This window comes from Schistocerca cancellata, chromosome 3, assembly GCF_023864275.1.
Source record: "Schistocerca cancellata isolate TAMUIC-IGC-003103 chromosome 3, iqSchCanc2.1, whole genome shotgun sequence".
Classification (NCBI taxonomy): Eukaryota; Metazoa; Arthropoda; class Insecta; order Orthoptera; family Acrididae; genus Schistocerca; species Schistocerca cancellata.
In genome coordinates, this window is record NC_064628.1 from 298,926,795 (window position 1) to 298,946,742 (window position 19,948).

A 19,948-nucleotide genomic window follows, 5' to 3' on the forward strand; every position below is an offset into this window, starting at 1 on the left:
AGTTATTGCTCGCTTCTTCATTGTTGGCCAGATCAGTAAAAAAAATCTTGAGTACATTCAATATGATAATTTTCGATTGTTTACAAATGTATTTACGCACACCGACCAGGGGAATACTACAAGTAGCCCATTGGTCCTGCATTTTGTTCACCACCGAACACACATCAAAGCAGCTTTCTAAAGACAGTAAGACACTGAGATCAGGCATGAACACACAATATATCGTGGTAACACTTAGCTATCAGCTGCTCTGACCTATCACAGCGCCAATGGTACTTACATGGTAATTAAGCCGAGAGGCGGGCAAATCACAGCCCTCAGCCCATGCTGGCGGCAGGCAGTGGCGGTGACCTTGAGGAATCTACTTTTGTGCCGGCCACTATAGTCACTGTTCTTTACCCACCTATCCTCTCTGCTGTTCACATTCCACAGCCTCTATTACACAAGCACACTCGCAGTTTTCTACTTCTCTCCTTTTCCGCTCTCGCCCCCTCTCACCCTCTGTCTGACTTTCTGACTGCTCCAAGCTGCTCTCTCTTCTCTTCACCCCATCCCTGTATGCTCCCACAAACAGCACTTTACCATTCTCCACCACTATCTTTCTCTCCCTTCCCCTCTCTGTCCCAGCCTCCTCCTTACCCCCACCACCCATATTGCTTCTGCCATCATGCACAGTTGTTTGTAGTCTGGCCTCAGTAGCCAGATACAGTGGTCGTGTGTGTGTGTGTGTGTGTGTGTGTGTGTGTGTTAATGACCTCCTGGTCAAAAGATTACATGTGTAGCAGTCTTTTTGTTGTGCCTGTCTGTGACACTACTTCTCCACTATATGATGAGCAGCAGTCTGTCTTTTTCATACATTTTATAAATAGCATCTTTGGCATTAAGGGACAGGTATGTTACAGCCTTCTTGAGACTTTTCAAAAACTGAGCTGGTGTACTTTCTGAGGTATTGTCTCTTTAACCATTCTATCACTGCCCATTTATTGGATAAGTGATGTGACATTTGGGTGAAAGGAACATAGCTTTCATGTCTCTTGCTAAATCCTCCTCGGAGATATGTGATGGTGCTTTATCCAACAGCAATAGAGTGTGACCAGGGACCTTTTTTGGTTTCAAGTCCTTTTCAACAGATGGAATAAACTCATCAAAAAACCAAGATTTGAAAAGATTACAGTCCATTTAAGCAGATTTTTGATTGTGGTAATAGACCTGGTAACAAAGATAAGTTAGTAATGTTTTTGAATGCCTCAGGCTCTTACAATTGCTAATAATGAACAGAGGAATCTTGTGTGTCCCATCAGCATTGCTGCAGGAAGAAATGGTTTGCTTATCTTTTTTAAGTTTTGATCCTGCTAAGGTTTCATTTTATGCAGCAAGCATTTTATTTGGCAGCATTTTATAGTTTAGTCCTGCCTTGTCAGTGTTATGGACTTGGCAAGATAAAAATTTCTTGAAGATTCACAGAAAACTCCTCAGCCACCTTGGTATCAACAGATAATTTTTCATGAGGAGTTGAAACAAACCAAATGCCATGATGGATTTTCCAGTGATAAATCCAGCCTTCACTAGCTGCGAACTCACTTTTAGCTTCTAATTTTTTGTGGAAAGCTGTTACCTTGTCTTTTATAATGGCTGCAGATGGTGGGATTCCTTTCCTTCTTTCTGGGTGGAACCACATTCACAATGCGCTGTCAAGCAGTTCAAGTTTAGGCTTTTTCAATGTTTTACGAATCGTAAGATTGTTTCACCACCTGTTGTCACTGTACATGATTCAGTGTGTCTCTGATTTCTTCTCCAATCTTGTATTGTTACCACATCTACATTGAGTTCCTTGACAACTTTTGGAGCGATTCCCCTTTGTCCAGTTTTTATAGCATTAATAATTTTTCATTTAATGAAAGAGTAACATGTTTGTTTCACCCCTGACATGTTGGAAAACACACACACACACACACACACACACACACACACACACACACACAAAACTGTACAGTACATACAATGTGAAACAAATATTACTGTACTATAACAAAAACAGAAGAGCAGTGTCATAAAATGACTGAACAGTAAGTGCTAAAAATTTCAAAGTGCAGTATTGTACAAAAAACACAAACAATGACAGAAACAGTACAGGAGATGACAGAGAAATAAAACAAATGAGCAATAACAACAATGGTGCAACAGGTAGTAAGTCACTGCCATGAGTCAAGGCAAGTTCGGCTCGAGTGTGGTGGTTCAATCAACTGGGGTGGCAAACTAGCCAAGGCGAACCAGAGGGGGCCCTCTCTCTCTCTCTCTCTCTCTCTCTCTCTCTCTCTCTCTCTCTCTGTGTGTGTGTGTGTGTGTGTGTGTGTGTGTGTGTGTGTGTGTGTGTGTGTGTGTGTGTCCCCTTTTATGAAGTAAAAGATGTGAAGGAGAAACTTTTTCATTTCATTTTCGAATTTTACTTTCATATTTGTCAGATATTTTATCACTGAGTAAGTTATCAAAAATTTTACCTGCAACATTGTACACCATTTTTTGTGCTCAAGACAGCATTAATGTGAATTAATTAATGTCATTTTTCCTTCTGGTATTATAATCCTTTGAACTGCAGTGGATTATTTACAGAAAACTTCGTTAGAGAGTAAATATACTGTGAAGTGTTAATCAGAATGCCCAGCTCCTTAACCCTTAATCGGTCGGGCAGCTTTTCGTAACGTTAATAGCCGCGCGGGGTGTTGCTAACACCCCAAATAAAAGTGGCTGTAATGACATTGTTGTGTAGCATATCACTGATATGAATATCTTTACTTCACAAATGGCTATTTTGAATGTTATTTCGCACTACATTATCATTTTGTTTAATATTACTTTAATATTAAATTGGATTATTTGAAACAAATGCAATAATTCCCATTTTCTTACAATATTTTGTTTATTTATTTATTTCTGGTATTCTTCATACTGTAGTACAAGGATAAGACATGTAATTAAACATTTGTCCAGACAACTCATACGAACATTCTATGAAACCAGTCACTGTCACTGGCTGCAAGGGTTGCATTATCATGACACTTTTCACACACATTTCTCATGTGTTTTACACATAACTTTCAAACATCGAGTACAGTGTGATTTAACTTTTATATCTTTACTCCGAGGAGAAACCGTGCAGCACCTGGGCTTAAGTATTCTTTGTTCAGAAGGTGGTGTATTGTTGCTGTCTTCAATTCCCACCATTTTAGCAGCTTTCTGTCTAAGTTGTTTAGGCAAGGAGTGAATGGCTGCTTTCTTGCACACTATGGGATTTACTAATGACTTTCCGACGTCACGTAAAAACATTCTTCGGGAAATCCTCTCATTATTATTTGAACAATGGAAAATCCAGGATGGAATATAACAATACCAGAGAAGGAAAGTTGCTACTCACCATATAGCGGAGATGCTGAGTCACAACAGGCACAACAAAAAGATTCACACAATTAAAGCTTTCGGCCATTAAAGCCTTTGTCAGCAGTACACACACACACACACACACACACACACACACACACACACACACACACACACACACATACGTAAATGCAACTTGCACACACGTCTGCAGTCTCAGAGAGCTGAAACCACACTGCGGACAGCAGCACCAGCGCATGATGGGAGTGGTGACTGGGTGGGGGTAAGGAGGAGGCTGTGGTGGGGAGGGGGAGGGATAGTATGGTGGGAGTGGCAGACAGTGAAGTGCTGCAGTTTACACGGAGGGCAGGAGAGAATGTGGGGAGGGGGTAAATAGTGGAAAGGAGAGAAATAAAAGAAATTAAAAGACTGGTTGTGGCGGTGAAATGATGGCTGTGTAGTGCTGGAATGGGAGCAGGGAGGAGGCCAGATGGGTGAGGACAGTGACTCGAAGGTTGAGGCCAGGCGGGTTACGGGAACGTAGGATGTATTGCAGGGAAAGTTCCTACTTGCGCAATTCACAAAAGCTGGTGTAGGTGGGAAGGATCCTTTTCATAATACTGTTACACTCCATCCTGGATTTTTTATTGTTTAATATAGTATATTGATGTACCATCTCTGAAAATGGAAGAAGAACCTATTATCTATGTTGCTGCTTGCTCTCGGGCCATTTCCTTATAATTTTCAAAGCAGGGTTCCGCTATTTATAAAAGGCAAAAGAAATGATATTAATAACTACAGGCCCATCACAGTCATATCAAATATATTCAAGGTCCTTGAAAAAGCAATATATGCATGCATTGTTAAGTTCCTGGAAAGCAGTTTTTTATTGAGCCCTTCAGTATGGCTTTAAAAAAGGAAGATCAGTTCATTTCAAAATGAAGTTTATAGTGCACTCAGTGACAGAAGCATACAACAGCAGTTTGGGATAGGTGATATCAGTGACCGGACTGCAGTAGACAGTGGTGGGGGATCCCATCAAAGGCATGGCTACCTGTGAAACCAGTCATGTGGTCTACAAGCTAAACTGAAACCATTGAGCTGCATTCTAAGTAGGCATGACACCCAACAAGCGGTCTGTCAGCATGAAGGGCCACTGGCAAACTTTGGCCAAAAAACAAGTGGACCACCCTGTTGCTGAACACGCTGTCAAACATGATATCCCTCATGTCAATGACTGCTTCACAGCCTGTGCCATATGGATGCTTCCCATCAAAACCAGCTTTTGTGAATTGCGCAGGTGGGAACTTTCCCTGCAATACATCCTACGTTCCGGTAATCCTCCTGGCCTCAACCTTCATTAGTCACTGTCCTCACCCATTCAGCCTCCTCCCTGTTCCCATTCCAGCACTACACAGCTGTCATTTCACCGCCACACCCAGTCTTTTAATTTCTTTTATTTATATCCTTTCCACTACTTACCCCCTCCCCCCTCCGCACCTTCTCTCCTGCCCTCCGTTTGAACTGCAGCACTTCACTGTTTGCCACTCCCACCATACTATCCCTCCCCTTCCCCACCACAGCCTCCTCCTTACCCCCACCCAGTCACCACTACCATCATGCACTGGTGCTGCTGTCCACAGTGGGGTTTCAGCTCTCTGAGACTACAGACATGTGTGCAAGTTGCGTTTACGTGTGTGTGTGTGTGTGTGTGTGTGTGTGTGTGTGTGTGTGTGTGTGTGTGTGTGTGTGTGTGACAAAGGCCTTAATGCCCGAAAGCTTTAATTGTGTGAATCTTTTTATTGTGCCTATCGCGAGTCAAGAATCTTGATTCTTGGTTCAAGAATCGTGAAAGAAGGTTGTATACATGGAAGAACCCTGGAGATACTAAAAGGTATCAGATAGATTATATAATGGTAAGACAGAGGTTTAGGAACCAGGTTTTAAATTGTAAGCCATTTCCAGGGGCAGATGTGGACTCTGACCACAATCTATTGGTTATGAACTGTACATTAAAACTGAAGGAACTACGAAAAGGTAGGAATTTAAGGAGATGGGATCTGGATAAACTGAAAGAATCAGAGGTTGTACAGAGTTTCAGGGAGAGCATAAGGGAACAATTGACAAGAATGGGGGAAATAAATACAGTAGAAGAAGAATGGGTAGCTCTGAGGGATGAAGTAGTGAAGGCGGCAGAGGAACAAGTAGGTAAAAAAACAAAGACTAGTAGAAATCCTTGGGTAACAGAAGAAATATTGAATTTAATTGATGAAAGGAGAAAATATAAAAATGCAGTAAATGAAGCAGGCAAAAAGGAATACAAACGTCTCAAAAATGAGATTGACAGGAAGTGCAAAATGGCTAAGCAGGGATGGCTATAAGACAAATGTAAGGATGTAGAGGCTTATCTCACTAGGGGTAAGATAGATACTGCCTACAGGAAAATTAAAGAGACCTTTGGAGAAAGGAGAACCACTTGCATGAATATCAAGAGCTTTTATGGAAACCCAGTTCTGAGCAAAGAAGGGAAAGCAGAAAGGTGGAAGGAGTATATAAAGGGTCTATACAAGGGTGATGTACTTGAGGACAATATTATGGAAATGGAAGAGGATGTAGATGAAGATGAAATGGGAGATATGATACTGCATGAAGAGTTTGACAGAGCACTGAAAGACCTGAGTCGAAACAAAGCCCCTGGAGTAGACAACATTCCATCAGAACTACTGACGGCCTTGGGAGAGCCACTCCTGACAAAACTCTACCATCTGGTGAGCAAGATGTATGAGACAGGCTAAATACCCTCAGACTTAAAGAAGAATATAATAATTCCAATCCCAAAGAAAGCAGGTGTTGACAGATGTGAAAATTACAGAACTATCAGTTTAATAAGTCACAGCTGCAAAATACTAATGCGAATTCTTTACAGACGAATGGAAAAACTGATAGAAGCCAACCTCGGGGAAGATCAGTTTGGATTCCGTAGAAATGTTGGAACACGTGAGGGAATACCGACCCTACGACTTATCTTAGAAGAAACATTAAGGAAAGACAAACCTACGTTTCTAGCATTTGTAGACTTAGAGAAAGCTTTTGACAATGTTGATTGGAATACTCTCTTTCAAATTCTGAATGTGGCAGGGGTAAAATACAGGTAGCGAAAGGTTATTTACAATGTGTACAGAAAGCAGATGGCAGTTATTAGAGTCAAGGGGTATGAAAGGGAAGCAGTCATTGGGAAGGGAGTGAGACAGGATTGTAGCCTATCCCCGATGTTATTCAATCTGTATATTGAGCAAGCAATAAAGGAAACAAAAGAAAAGTTCGGAGTAGGTATTAAAATCCATGGAGAAGAAATAAAAACTTGGAGGTTTGCCGATGACATTGTAATTCTGTCAGAGACAGCAAAGGACTTGGGGAGAGCAGTTGAACGGAATGGACAGTGTCTTGAAAAGAGGGTATAAGATGAACATCAACAAAAGCAAAACGAGGATAATGGAATGTAGTCGAAGTAAGTCAGGTGATGCTGAGGGAATTAGATTAGGAAATGAGACACTTAAAGTAGTAAATGAGTTTTGCTATTTGGGGAGCAAAATAACTGATGATGGTCGAAGTAGAGAGGATATAAAATGTAGACTGGCAATGGCAAGGAAAGCGTTTCTGAAGAAGATAAATTTGTAAACATCGGGTATTGATTTAAGTGTCAGGAAGTCGTTTCTGAAAGTATTTGTATGGAGTGTAGCCATGTATGGAAGCAAAACATGGACGATAACTAGTTTGGACAAGAAGAGAATAGAAGCTTTCAAAATGTGGTGCTACAAAAGAATGCTGAAGATTAGATGGGTAGATCACATAACTAATGAGGAAGTATTGAATAGGATTGGGGAGAAGAGAAATTTGTGGCACAACTTGACTAGAAGGAGGGATCGGTTGGTAGGACATGTTCTGAGACATCGAGGGATCACCAATTTAGTATTGGAGGGCAGCGTGAAGGGTAAAAATCATAGAGGGAGGCCAAGAGATGAATACACTAAGCAGATTCAGAAGGATGTAGGCTGCATTAGGTACTGGGAGAGGATGAAGCTTGTACAGGATAGAGTAACATGGAGAGCTGCATCAAACCAGTCTCAGGACTGAAGACCACGACAACAACAACAACAACAACAACATCGCGAGTCAGCATCTCATTATTATTTGTGTATATGATGAAGGCATTAATGCAAGCAGTGTCAAAAATAGGGCAAGTGGCCAGTGTCTAGTTTTTCTTGAGGTTGAATAAGTAGTGCACATTTCATCTATTGTGTCCATACCTGTTTTGGTCTTATTGTACATTGTGATAATTTCTGACTTCCTTTCCTCTTCAGTATTAGTGTCAGTGGCACTGTCATTATGCAAAGATGAAAGGAGAATAACGTTTTTGCCCTTCTTTGGCACATATGAAACTGAGTTCAAGATCTCTCGAGCAATTCTTTCTAAGAGTTCCTACTGTAAGTTTCTTTTTTCAGGAGCTCTTCAGCCAGTGGTATGGAACAAAACCATTTGTCTAGTGTCACATTGCGTCCTCTACCTTCGATACACCCTACAAGTATCTTTTCTATCTCCTTAGGCGAGTTTGACAGTGCAAAGGGACCCTTTGGCTGTTTCCCAACATAGATTTCCAGCCTGTCAGAAATTGATTTGATTTCTTCCTCATTTGTTGGTTTGGCATCATGGTCTGTTTGAAATTTGATGCAATGTGTTGCATGTAAATATTTGTGAATGTTGTAAACGTTCTAAATATTATGTCATTTATAAATATCGAAAAACAATCCACAGCAGTTTTCGGAGATTTTGCGATAGCTTTCACGCCCGGGAGATGGATAATGAGGCCTACACTTCTATAGTTCTTACGTTGTGACTAGGACAACTTCTCAACCATTTTGCAACCTTATTCATTCCAACAAAAAAGTCATGCTTGCTTTCATTATCCACTGCATTTATTTGCGGTTCCAGTTGCAGGTTGTCTCCATCCTCTGTTTCCGTGTCAATGTGATGAGAGAGAACTTCACAACTGTCTGTTTCCTCCTCCTCCTCCTCCTCCTCCTCCTCTTCTTCTTCTTCTTCTTCTTCTCCTCCTCCTCCTCCTCCTCCTCCTCCTCCTCCTTCAAAAGTATCATCTGAGACCTCTTCCAGAACCTTCCACACTCTTTCTTGTTCTATTTCGTAACGATCCATAGCTGTTTTAACTGCATAGAGCAACAAAGTACAAGCAGCTGCTACGGAACACAACTGTGCGCTTTCTCACAGCACTGCAACATAGAGAGTCGCGCAGGGTGCCAACAACACCCCAAGGCACATTGTTGCATGTTTTCTTGTAACTTGTGCTTCCGTTGTAGATTCTATTGTTACTCAAAGCTTTCATTACGTCCTAGAAAGATACCAAAGAACATGACGTTATACTCCTATCCATTATGTAATAATCCATCGATAAGGATAATTGGGGTGTTCTGAACACCCCGCTCGACCGCTTAAGGGTTAAACACATATATATATATATATATATATATATATATATATATATATATATATATATATATATATATATATATACACACACACAAGATGATCATGGATGAGCACTACATATTATTTGTACAGCTCATTATTGTCAGTAAAGACTTTTTTCTTTAAAGATGAGCTTCCACAGAGCATTATTCCATGTGACATTGAATGAAAATATTCAGAATATGTCAGTTGACTGATTTGTCTCTCTCCAGGATTTGCAATGTTCCTAATTGCAAAAGTGACTGAACTAACTCGTTTTAGGTGTACCAAAATGTGCTTTTTCCAATTTAAATTCTCATCAGTATCCACAACTATGAATTTTGAGGTTTATACCCTTTTTATTAATTCATCACTGTGTTTTACACTTACCATTGGTGTAGTACCCATGGAGATGCAGAACGGAATATGTTGTGTCATTTTAAAATTGATGGTGAGTCCATTCACAGGAAACACCAGTCAGTGGTGTTTTTAAGAAAATGTTTACCATTTCTTCTGTTTCTGTATGGAAGCTTGGATTGATTACAGTATAAGTGTCATTTACAAGTAGAACTAATTCTGCTTGTTGTTATTAAATAGATGATTGTTTACATATATGAAGAACAATAGTGGACCTAAGACTGAGCAAGGTGGCGCAGTGGTTTGCACATTGGACTCGTATTCGGCTGGACGACAGTTCAAATCAGTCTCCGGCCGTCCTGATTTAGGATTTCTATGATTTCCCTAAATCATTTCAGGCAAATGGCAGGTTGGTTCCTTTGAAAGGGCACGACCGGTTTCCTTCCCCATCCTTCCCTAATCCGAGCTTGTGCTCTGTCTTTAATGACCTCGTTGTCGACGGGACTGTAAACACTAATCTCCCCCTCCACCACCACCACCACCACCACAAAAAAAAAAAAAAAAAATCAGCATAATGTCTCCACACAACAGTGGTTGAAATACTGAGTACAACTTTCTGCAGTCTTGTGTTAGGTATAACATTATATGTTGGTTGGCTATACCATCAATTCTATAAAACTTCAATTTATCTAGGAGAGTACTGTGATTCTTAGATAGATCACAGGAAATATCAAGCGCCACCATTTTATTATTTAATAATTGGAAAAGTTTGGCAAGTGAACATGTAAATGGCATTGTTGGTCGAACATCTCTTCTGAAATACAAATTGTGATTTGGTGAGGATATTATTGTTGCTCAGATGAGATAGTATTCTGGAACACATCATCATCTCAGATATTTTGGAAAATGTCAGTAATGAAACAGCTCGGTAATTTTTGTTTCAGCTTTCGGGACATACCCATACAGGTGTCTCAATAGTGGAATGTCAATTGTGATAATATGAATGTAAGAATAACGCAATACCGGTCCCTGAGCAGAGAAAATCTCTGAGCCAACCATTAATCGAACTCGGGCCCCTTTGGTTAGCAGTCCACTGCACTGACCACACAGGTACCGAGACAGACAGCTCAGTAGTTACGGACTTCTTCTATTATCTTTCTTAGCAGTGGTTTGACAATGGTCTGTTTCAGTATCTCTGGAAAAATGCCTTGAGTTAGTGATGTTACATATTTCAGAAAGACAGGGTTTTTTATATGGGTTCAGATCTTTAGTATTCTAATGGCAACACCATCAAAAACCAGATGAGCTTTTATTATTGAGAAAATACATATAATATTCTTAATTTCAGAAGGAGATGTTGGTGATACATTCCTATGACTGAATTTTATGAGATTTTTCAACATACTGCTATGATTTTTCTCTTGAACTGTTTGCTCCTATACTTTCTACTATAAAAATGATTATTAAATATCAGCTGCAATTTGCATGAAAGTGCTGAGAGATGACGCAGTCATTTGGATGCACTTTTAAGAATTTTTGTTATGTCTTGACCACATTTTTATTTTTCCAACAACCGTACGTGTTTCTGCTGTGTTGTTTTCAAAGGCAGTGTTATGTCAGTCATGTAAAATTGTTCATTAGATACATTGTATCACATCAACATTCTCGATCATGAGACAAGTTGAAACCTACCTATATCTCATCCATCGTTTGTGTGTCCTTACATAACCCTGTGGTTATTTGGTGCTCAGATATGCACATTATGTCTATCTTTTCAGAGGTCTCTAAATTTTCAAAATAGACAAGAATCTCTACTATCTTATTACTCGGTCCTCTAATATTCTGATGAAATAAGGTAACCTTACTTTTTCTGTGCATTCTTAAGCATTTTGAAGGACTCTTCTGTTATTTTGACTTCTTTCAAAACAGCTTGCGTGAATCCTCCTTGCAGGCCCCAACCCCCACCCCATAAATTTTCTGCAAGAATGTCAGCCAGCCTATGTTTCCCTCTTCTATTCAGTTGCAATCTGTACCTAGTATATCCTCATCTCCTAACGTTAGCAACAGGCACTGCATTCATGTGAGATTCCATTTGAATCAGCAGCAGCCTGCTCAACTCAGTGTTCACGTGGCTCACGGAACTGTTAACCAGGGGTGGTCATGGTATTGTAAGACCTCTACAAAAATCACATTTGTGTGTGTGTGTGTGTGTGTGTGTGTGTGTGTGTGTGTGTGTGTGTATGCTACTCCCATTTCATCTAGGTCACTCCTAATGCTGTAATTCCTTTCCTTAGCCAGGCTGTTCCCCATTCCACCTTCTACAATAACCTGATCTTCTCTGCCAAAATCTTTGCACAAATTTGCTATGTCCTCTGTCACGTGGCTAAGGCTAGCACTTCGCTTCGCAATACTTGTGACCTGGTACCCTGTTCCTGATTTGTCTCGTAACTTTTGGCCTACACCCTTCCCATGGCGTCTACCTAGCAGCCAAACTCTTTTCTTCCTACTGTCTTCTGCAAATGATGTACACTGAATTTCTTTGCTAGCAGGGTGCTGCACTCTGTTTTGACAAATGTTAAAGTCAGTTTTCAGTTAATGCACGGATATGATGAATGCAGGTAACAGCAATGTATTGGCTATTAAATACATCATACTGTGTGTTAATGGTTGTTCACTGTGCAATGATGTCAGCTGTCTTATGTATCTTCAATATGTTATTGTATTGTCTAATACGATAACAAATCTGTTAGACCAGAAATTTGTTTCTTCAACAATGACATGTCATGTAGACAGGTCGAATATATTGTAACATGTGGGTAATGTTTTCAAATATATAATGACTTCTTTGTCCTATGATATGCACCATATGAAATGTACACTTTATCAATTTTCAGTTCAGTATGCACTTAAGAATGGCTATAAAGCTGAAATCATGATTATGTGAAATAAATTAACAGTAAGCTGTAGTCAGGTGGTAGAAATTTATTTCAAAAACCTCTTTCAAGTGCCTGTAGGGCAACATTTGAAGTTCAGTAATGCCAACTTATGAATAGTATCTCAAAAGTGAGTTAAGTCGGTGTTCTGTTGTGTATACAAATAACAGTCCAATCAATTGTAAGTGATGGTTGCCTTCCTTCATTTTTAATGATTTATTGTAGCACTGAATTTATTCATGGATTTAACCAGTACATCTGTATTGATTTTTTGCTCTTTGCTACCACCTGTTAAGTGTCACTTACTATGTCGCAAATGATTAGTTGAGTTTACAACAGTATTTCTGTAGTTCCATGTTTGGAATATTTAATCTCCACAGGCTATTTTTAATATGTTTTGTAAGTACATACCTGATTATTGTCATTTGTGTCGGAGATTTTATCATTAATATCTAAATTATCAGATGGTTCCATTAAAATAGCCTTTTCATACCGCACTACACACAACACTGATACCTCCAGAACTCTGCCACTCAATGCTGTTCCTCCTGCACATTCTCTGTTCTTGCAGTTCTCACTGATAAAAGCAGTTTCCTGTTCTTGGCTGTCCTCTCCCCAAACATTTACCTTCACCCTTTTCTCTCTTTCTCCACCCAATTTTTTCAGTGTTTCAGGTTACACATGTGACCCTAAATATTATGACTGCCTTAATAGCAACAAGGCTCACCTTTGGAAAACAATACAAAGTCCTTGACAGGTAAAGGGAGGTACGTGACACCAGATGTGTACCCTGGAAATGTAATTCCCTTAAATCATATGTAGGTGTGTTTTGGGCGTGTGTTTGGCACCTGATAGAATCACAGATTTATTCGGGTCACCAAATTTAGTAGTCAAGACATTGTGAGTTCACTATTATGCTCTTCTAACCACAGTAGCAAGATCCCAGCATGACAAGGAAGTTATCCTGCTGGAAGATGCCATCACCATCGGGGAAGACATCAAGCGCAAAGGGATGCGTGTGGTCTACAGTAATGGTCACATAGTTCCCAGCTGTCACAGTGCTTTTGATTACTATGACATGTCACATGGAAGCTCAGGTGAATATTCGCCATAACATAATACTGCCCCTACCAGTACCTTGATGTGGTGCACATTCCATGCTGGATGACAGTGTATCCAGGCGTGACCCTGTACAATAAAGAGTTTATGCTTCATATTGAAAAATTAAATTTCTCATTCCAGTGATATGTGTATAAAGACTTTTCTAGTTTATAACTAAGTCACAACGTGACAGAACTGTGTTTAAAAAAACCGTAATGCTAGATATGAATTCAGTGCTCAACACACCATGAGATTAAGTCATTACCTAACAGAAGATAATCAATGCTTCTTGTCATTGCCTTTATTGTTTTAATGATTCCTAGTTATAGTACATGACCATATAGTTTATCTTCTGTTCAGGGTCTATTTTTGGGGTGCTCTGGAGCTTTATCGGTTTCTAACTGTTGTCAGAATAATGAAAATTCTAATTTGATATCAAATTTTTATGTCTATGTGACCACCTTCTTCTGTGTGGATGCACAAACAGTGCATGAACTCTTACGGGAATTGCTGGTAAAGCCATGAGTAATGAGTATGATGGGCAGGGGCACTATGAATATAGTGCGGGACAGTAAGTTGCAAATGTGGGTCTCACGGGAGGCATGCCAGAGATAAGTCCCTGCAGGCACACTATCCTCTGTGTCATCGGTGGCTCAGATGGATAAAGCATCTGCCATGTAAGCAGGAGATCCCGGGTTTGAGTCCCGGTCAGGGCACACATTTTCAATTGTCTCCATTGACTTATATCAACGCCTGTATGCAGCTAAGGGTATTCATTTCATTGTAAATTCAGCTTTTTTATATATGAAGGTAGTATCAGTTCCCGAGAAAAACAGCTACAGTTGATGACCGTGCAGCTTCTCTAGAATTAGATGATAATTAAATCGACATCCTAGCTGCAAACAGGCATTGATATACATCATTGGGGACATGATGAAAATGTTTACTCTGACTGGGACCCGAACCCGGGATCTCCTGCTTACATGGCAGATGCTCTATCCATCTGAGCCACTGAGGGCACAGAGGATAATGCGCCTGCAGGGACTCACTCTACCAGAAAACTGGTAGAAGCCGACCTCAGGGAAGATCAGTTTGGATTCTGTAGAAATGTTGGAACATATGAGGCAATACTGACTTACCTTAGAAGATAGATTAAGGAAAGGCAAACCAACATTTCTAGCATTTGTAAACTTAGAGAAAGCTTTTGACAATGTCGAATGGAATACTCTATTTCAAATTCTGAAGGTGGCAGGGGTAAAATATAGGGAGTGAAAGGCTATTTACAATTTGTATGGAAACCAGATGGCAGTTATAAGAGTCATGGGGTATGAAAGGGAAGCAGTGATTAGGAAGGGAGTGAGGCAGGGTTACATCGTATCCCCGATGTTATTCAATCTGTATATTGAGCAAGCAGTAAAGGAAAAAAAAGAAAAATTTGGAGTAGGAACTAAAATCCATGAAGAAGAAATAAAAACTTTTAGGCTGATGATATTGTAATTTTGTCAGCGACAGCAAAGGACCTGGAAGAACAGTTGAACGGAATGGACAATGTCTTGACAGGAGGATATAAGATGAACATCAACAAAAGCAAAACAAGGATAATGGAATGTAGTCGACTTAAATCAGGTGATGCTGAGGGAATTAGATTAGGAAATGAGACACTTAAAGTAGTAAATGAGTTTTGCTATTTGGGGAGCAAAATAACTGATGATGGTCGAAGTAGAGAAGATATAAAATGGAGGCTGGCAATGGCAAGGAAAGCGTTTCTGAAGAAGAGAAATTTTTTAACATCGAGTATAGATTTAAGTGTCAGGAAGTCTCTGAAAGTTTTGTATGGAGTGTAGTCATGTATGGAGGTGAAACATGGACGATAAATAGTTTAGACAAGAAGATAATAGAAGCTTTCGAAATGTGGTGCTACAGAAGAATGCTGAAGATTAGATGGGTACGTCATGTAACTAATGAGGAGGTACTGAATAGAATTGGGGAGAAGAGGAATCTGTGGCACAACTTGACTAGAAGAAGGTATCGGTTGGTAGGACATGTTCTGAGTCATCAAGAAATTACCAATTTAGTATTGGAGGGCTGCGTGGAGAGTAAAAATCATAGAGAGAGACCAAGAGATGAATACACTAAGGAGTTTCAGAAGGATGTAGGTTGCAGTAGTTACTTGGAGCTGAAGAAGCTTGCACAGGATAGAGTGGCATGGAGAGCCGCACCAAACCAGTCTCTGGACTGAAGAGCACAACAACCACCACCTTTGAATTTATGAAGGGAGGAGAAGAGCAGAATGAGAAGACTAGAACATTTGTAATGGATTGCCGCTTGACTGCACACTGTCCACAGTAAGATATTGCACGGCGAGAAACAACTTATTTCTGATATGGGGTGCATTTAAAAACGAAATCGTATTGTAGAATTGACAAATTCTCATAAAAATCACCATCTGTTTTCCTAAGCTCAATGGCATTAAAGAAAACCCGAGGTCTGAAAAATTCATTTTGGCCTTGAAAAAATTACAAGGATAGTTTTGTAAATCTTTGATGACACTGCCAGTCTTACATCTGTTTTTGAGACCATTTGCATTTCAGTTGAAAGCACAGCAGTACATGTGCAAGTGTAAAGCACACCTGTCATGTGCGGCTGTAGCTGATTGATCTGCAGTGTAATTCCTTTTTGAAAGATAAATTCTTTGATGTTAAAACTGTCCAGGATGTCTATGTTGATTTGTAAGAAAGAATTTTCCACATCTCCATAATTAGGTTGGAAATGTAATAAAATATTTCGATCAACATATATCTTCATTGCACCAAAAATAAATAAATAATATTGGAAATCTGTTTTTTTTGTGATCTGTGTTGAGAAATATAAAATATGAAACAGTCTTATGCAGCCTGATTGCACTGCAATTTAAATGTGACACTTTCCAGTTTCCCTCTCTTCCATTTCCTGAATCTCGGACAGCGTGGCAGAGCAGTGAGGGAAGTGTGCAATCAGGCGAGAGAGTTACGGCACAAGAACCCTACTTGTGTGCTGAATTCTTGGTTGTTCCAGCTCTATCAGTGATGCGTTTGTCCAGGGATCATTTTACAATGATATGGAATCTCTCAGGTTAACCCTTAGTTTCCCAGGTCAGTTTTTTGTTGCCCTTTGTCCCATGTGTGGTCTGACAGACTGCTATATTTAAATAGCCATAAAAATTGCATTCAGCAATTTCAGCGAAACAGTTCAGTTTTTTATGTGAAAGGTTACATTAATACCACACAAAAATGTGTCCAAATAAGTTTTAAAGTTTATTTTTACAAAAAAATGCATTTAAACAAGAAACTGCACAAAATGGACGTAATGTTACATGATAAATTTAATAGTGTGGAAACTCAAATACCTTGCACTCCAAATTTTACTTTTTGTTATATTTTTATTGTTTATTATACATGTAACAATAAAATCATAAAAATTTCCATAAAACATTCAAAAAATGAAAATTATGCTAGTACTTTTCAGTTTTCTTCTCAGAGGTTTTCTTTGCACTCACTGGACATTTTTGTAGAGGAATAAATTTAGATTGCCTCCTGCAACAATGACAAATATAAGCCAGTTCTCTCTTCTTTTTTGGGTCACTGGTGGTGCATGTTCTGCATTTTTACACTCTTTCTGCAGTGACTTTTGCTCTTGGTTCAGCTACACCAAAACATGGTAAGTGTTGCACGAAGTTCACAGTTTACGAGATAGTTGTTGACTTGCTTTTTATCTGTGGTATCACCAATGAGTTTGCAAGCTTTTTCAGAAAATTGACGTGGCTCACCTAAGTTATCATCTTTGTAGGAATTGTGAAGGACAAACACATTTTCCCTACATGCGGAAAAATAATGCCATTGGCCATCATTGGAAGAGGCTTTGATAGACCAGCAGTATCTGTTTCAACAAAATATATTTGTAGTGGAAGCTTTAGGTAAAGATTCAGTCTCTATACGTCTGTCTTCATCTCTTTGGTCACCTGTTTCTTTCAAAGAATTCACAGATGGCAAAACAAATTTGTCCTCACTTTCGCATTGTTCCTGTTCTGAATTATGTTCACTTTAAATTTCATTGTCACTTTCTAATCCAACATCATTTCCTAAACTGTCCTCAGACCATTTGAAAACAGTATCCTTGAAGTAAGCAGTCAAAGACCTGCCTACTGAATCCATAATGCAAAGCCCCAGGTGCAATATCAGAGACTGTTAGCACAAAAGAAGCAGTGATAGCACTAGTCCATGTCACATTCAAATGACTACTGACAGAGGAAACTATGGCAGCTTCAGGAAAGAACAACTGGGCAAGGCTGTAATCTCCTATCCCACCCGCACACATTAGCGACAGAGTAACAATAAATGCACTCTGTGAAACTGCATCTGGGATGTTAAGAGTTAATGCAAGAAAAACATGATTCGTCTATACAGACATATGAACATACTGCATTTGCCTGACGTGATTTAGGAAGAGCACGGTAAACTTAAATTAGGATGGTTGGACAGAGCTTGAACCTTCGTCCTCTCTAATCTGAGGTATTGCATAAGGATAAATCAGGATATTTTGTTGGTTGGATGAGCAAGAGATTACCACTTTGAGAGATGTGGGAAGAATTGTGGAAAGCATGTTCCCAATTGCCAGGCACAGTGATAGGTAGTCAACACCCAGGCAAATGATGTGTTTAAGTTGTTCCAGTTTGGGGGGATGTTAGATAATGAGATAATTAACTCACTTGCATCTGTTGCGTGGGGATGGTTAGATCATTAGGTGCACAAGTGGTGCAAAGAGAACTGAACATCGTTACCTCATTAAAAACATCTGGCTGAGAAAGGGGTGGATTATGTCATTACCACAATCTTTGATCACCTGATGATGCAAGAAAAATAGCAAAGCTGAAAATGTATGTCCAGGCATTTGGAAGAATTACATTCAGTCCCTTGCAGCTTATACTGTGCAAATGGATTCCAAGCCACTTTTTTTATTAAACTAAATATCGTAATGAATTGTTGATTGTGTACAGCAACCAGCTGCAAATTGGTTTCAGGCTACTTTACTCAAAAAGTACTGTCACCGTTTTGGAAATTTTTACAATTCATCATCAGACTTTTTTCATATATTCATCAATACATATTACACATTGGTTTCCTGTTAGTTGCTGTAGGATAAACAATAATTTACAGATGACTAATGTGTAACCAAAATGGTTGCGCTACATATTTATGTTGAAATGCGGCTTACGGGAAATGTTCGTCTGGTGCATTTGTATTAGCAGATGCGCCAGATGGGCATTTCAAGTAAATGGCATTACAACAAAAATGTGCTGCAACCATTTTGATTACACATTTATAATTTGTAAATTATTGTTTATCGTAGGGCAGCTAACAGGAAACCAATGTGTAATATGTATTGATGAAGGCATGAAAAACTGTCTGATGATGAAATGTAAAAAAGAAATTCAAAATTGATAATGGTACTTTTTGAGTAAAGTAACCTGAAACCAGTTTGTGGATGGTTGCTGTACATCATCAACAATTTATTTATATAACAGCCACAGTCTCTAACCATATCTACATATGATAAAATTGCATAATTTAAATATTTGTTACATAACTCATTCCACATCATTAAAATATACAAATGACCTAAATGTATCTAACTAAACAAAATGAAAATTGTAGAAGGACATGCAATCCGTGTCAGTGCTGCATCCTTTATTGTTTGATTAGAGCTATCTTCAACAAACATTTAGAGCTTTTTGTTTGCTTGAGCTGTTAATACATGTCACACTGTTTGCTTCCAGCAGCTGAATTAGGATATTATAATCATATCTGAATCGTTTGCTCATTTAATGTGCCATTCCCATATGTTCTGTAATGTAGGCTCCCTCTAGTGCAATGTGGTGACTAGCAACTTACTTTCTTTTTTTGTAATATGCACATTCTTATACAGGGTTTCCCACATAAAACTAGTATGCCTTCTGCCCAAGATAGAAGTAACAGTTAACTAACTAAGAAATAGTAGATAATAGTAAACGTGAAAAAACATTTAGTTACCTGATTGTAAGAGTTGCTGGAAGTGGTGACCGTGGGCTTCCAGGCATTGTTGACTTTGTGTGATGACGTTACCAGCAACACGCTGTAATTATGCGGGCTGGTGTTGTTAATTTCTCTTGTAATGTTTCGTTTAAGATCATCTACTGTGCAAGGACTGTCAGCATACACTTTGCTTTTTAGTGCACCCCAGAAATAAAAATCACACAATGTTATGTCTGGGGGACCTTGGGGGCCAGAGTCTGTCTTGGATGTTTGAGCACTTGCTCCATCTTGTTGGAAAACTGCATAAAGCTTCTCTACATCTGTTAATTGTGAATAGAAAGAGTTAAAGATCTCTAGTTATCTAGTGCTGTGTAAAGTGTAATTGAAAAATGTGGGGCCAGTAATGTGCACACTGGGCAATGCACACCAAACACCTATTTTCTCTAGGTGGAGATGTTCTTATGTAGCATATGAGCATTGTCCTTTAATCAGTATGTGCAGTTTTGGGAGTTTGCATAACCTGACAAGAACATAAAGTAAAACAATGGACCCAGGTAACAGTTAGCAATCGATGTTAACAGCCAGTTACAATAATGAACTCTTTTTTTTTTTCCT

At 39.2% G+C, this 19,948-nt stretch overlaps 1 protein-coding gene across 2 annotated transcripts in view; it reads left to right on the forward strand.

Annotated features, from left to right (window-relative positions):
* Positions 1 to 19,948, forward strand: part of LOC126175001 (fidgetin-like protein 1) — a 193,485-nt gene that overhangs the window by 121,095 nt on the left and 52,442 nt on the right. The gene's annotated exons all lie outside the window — the stretch shown is intronic.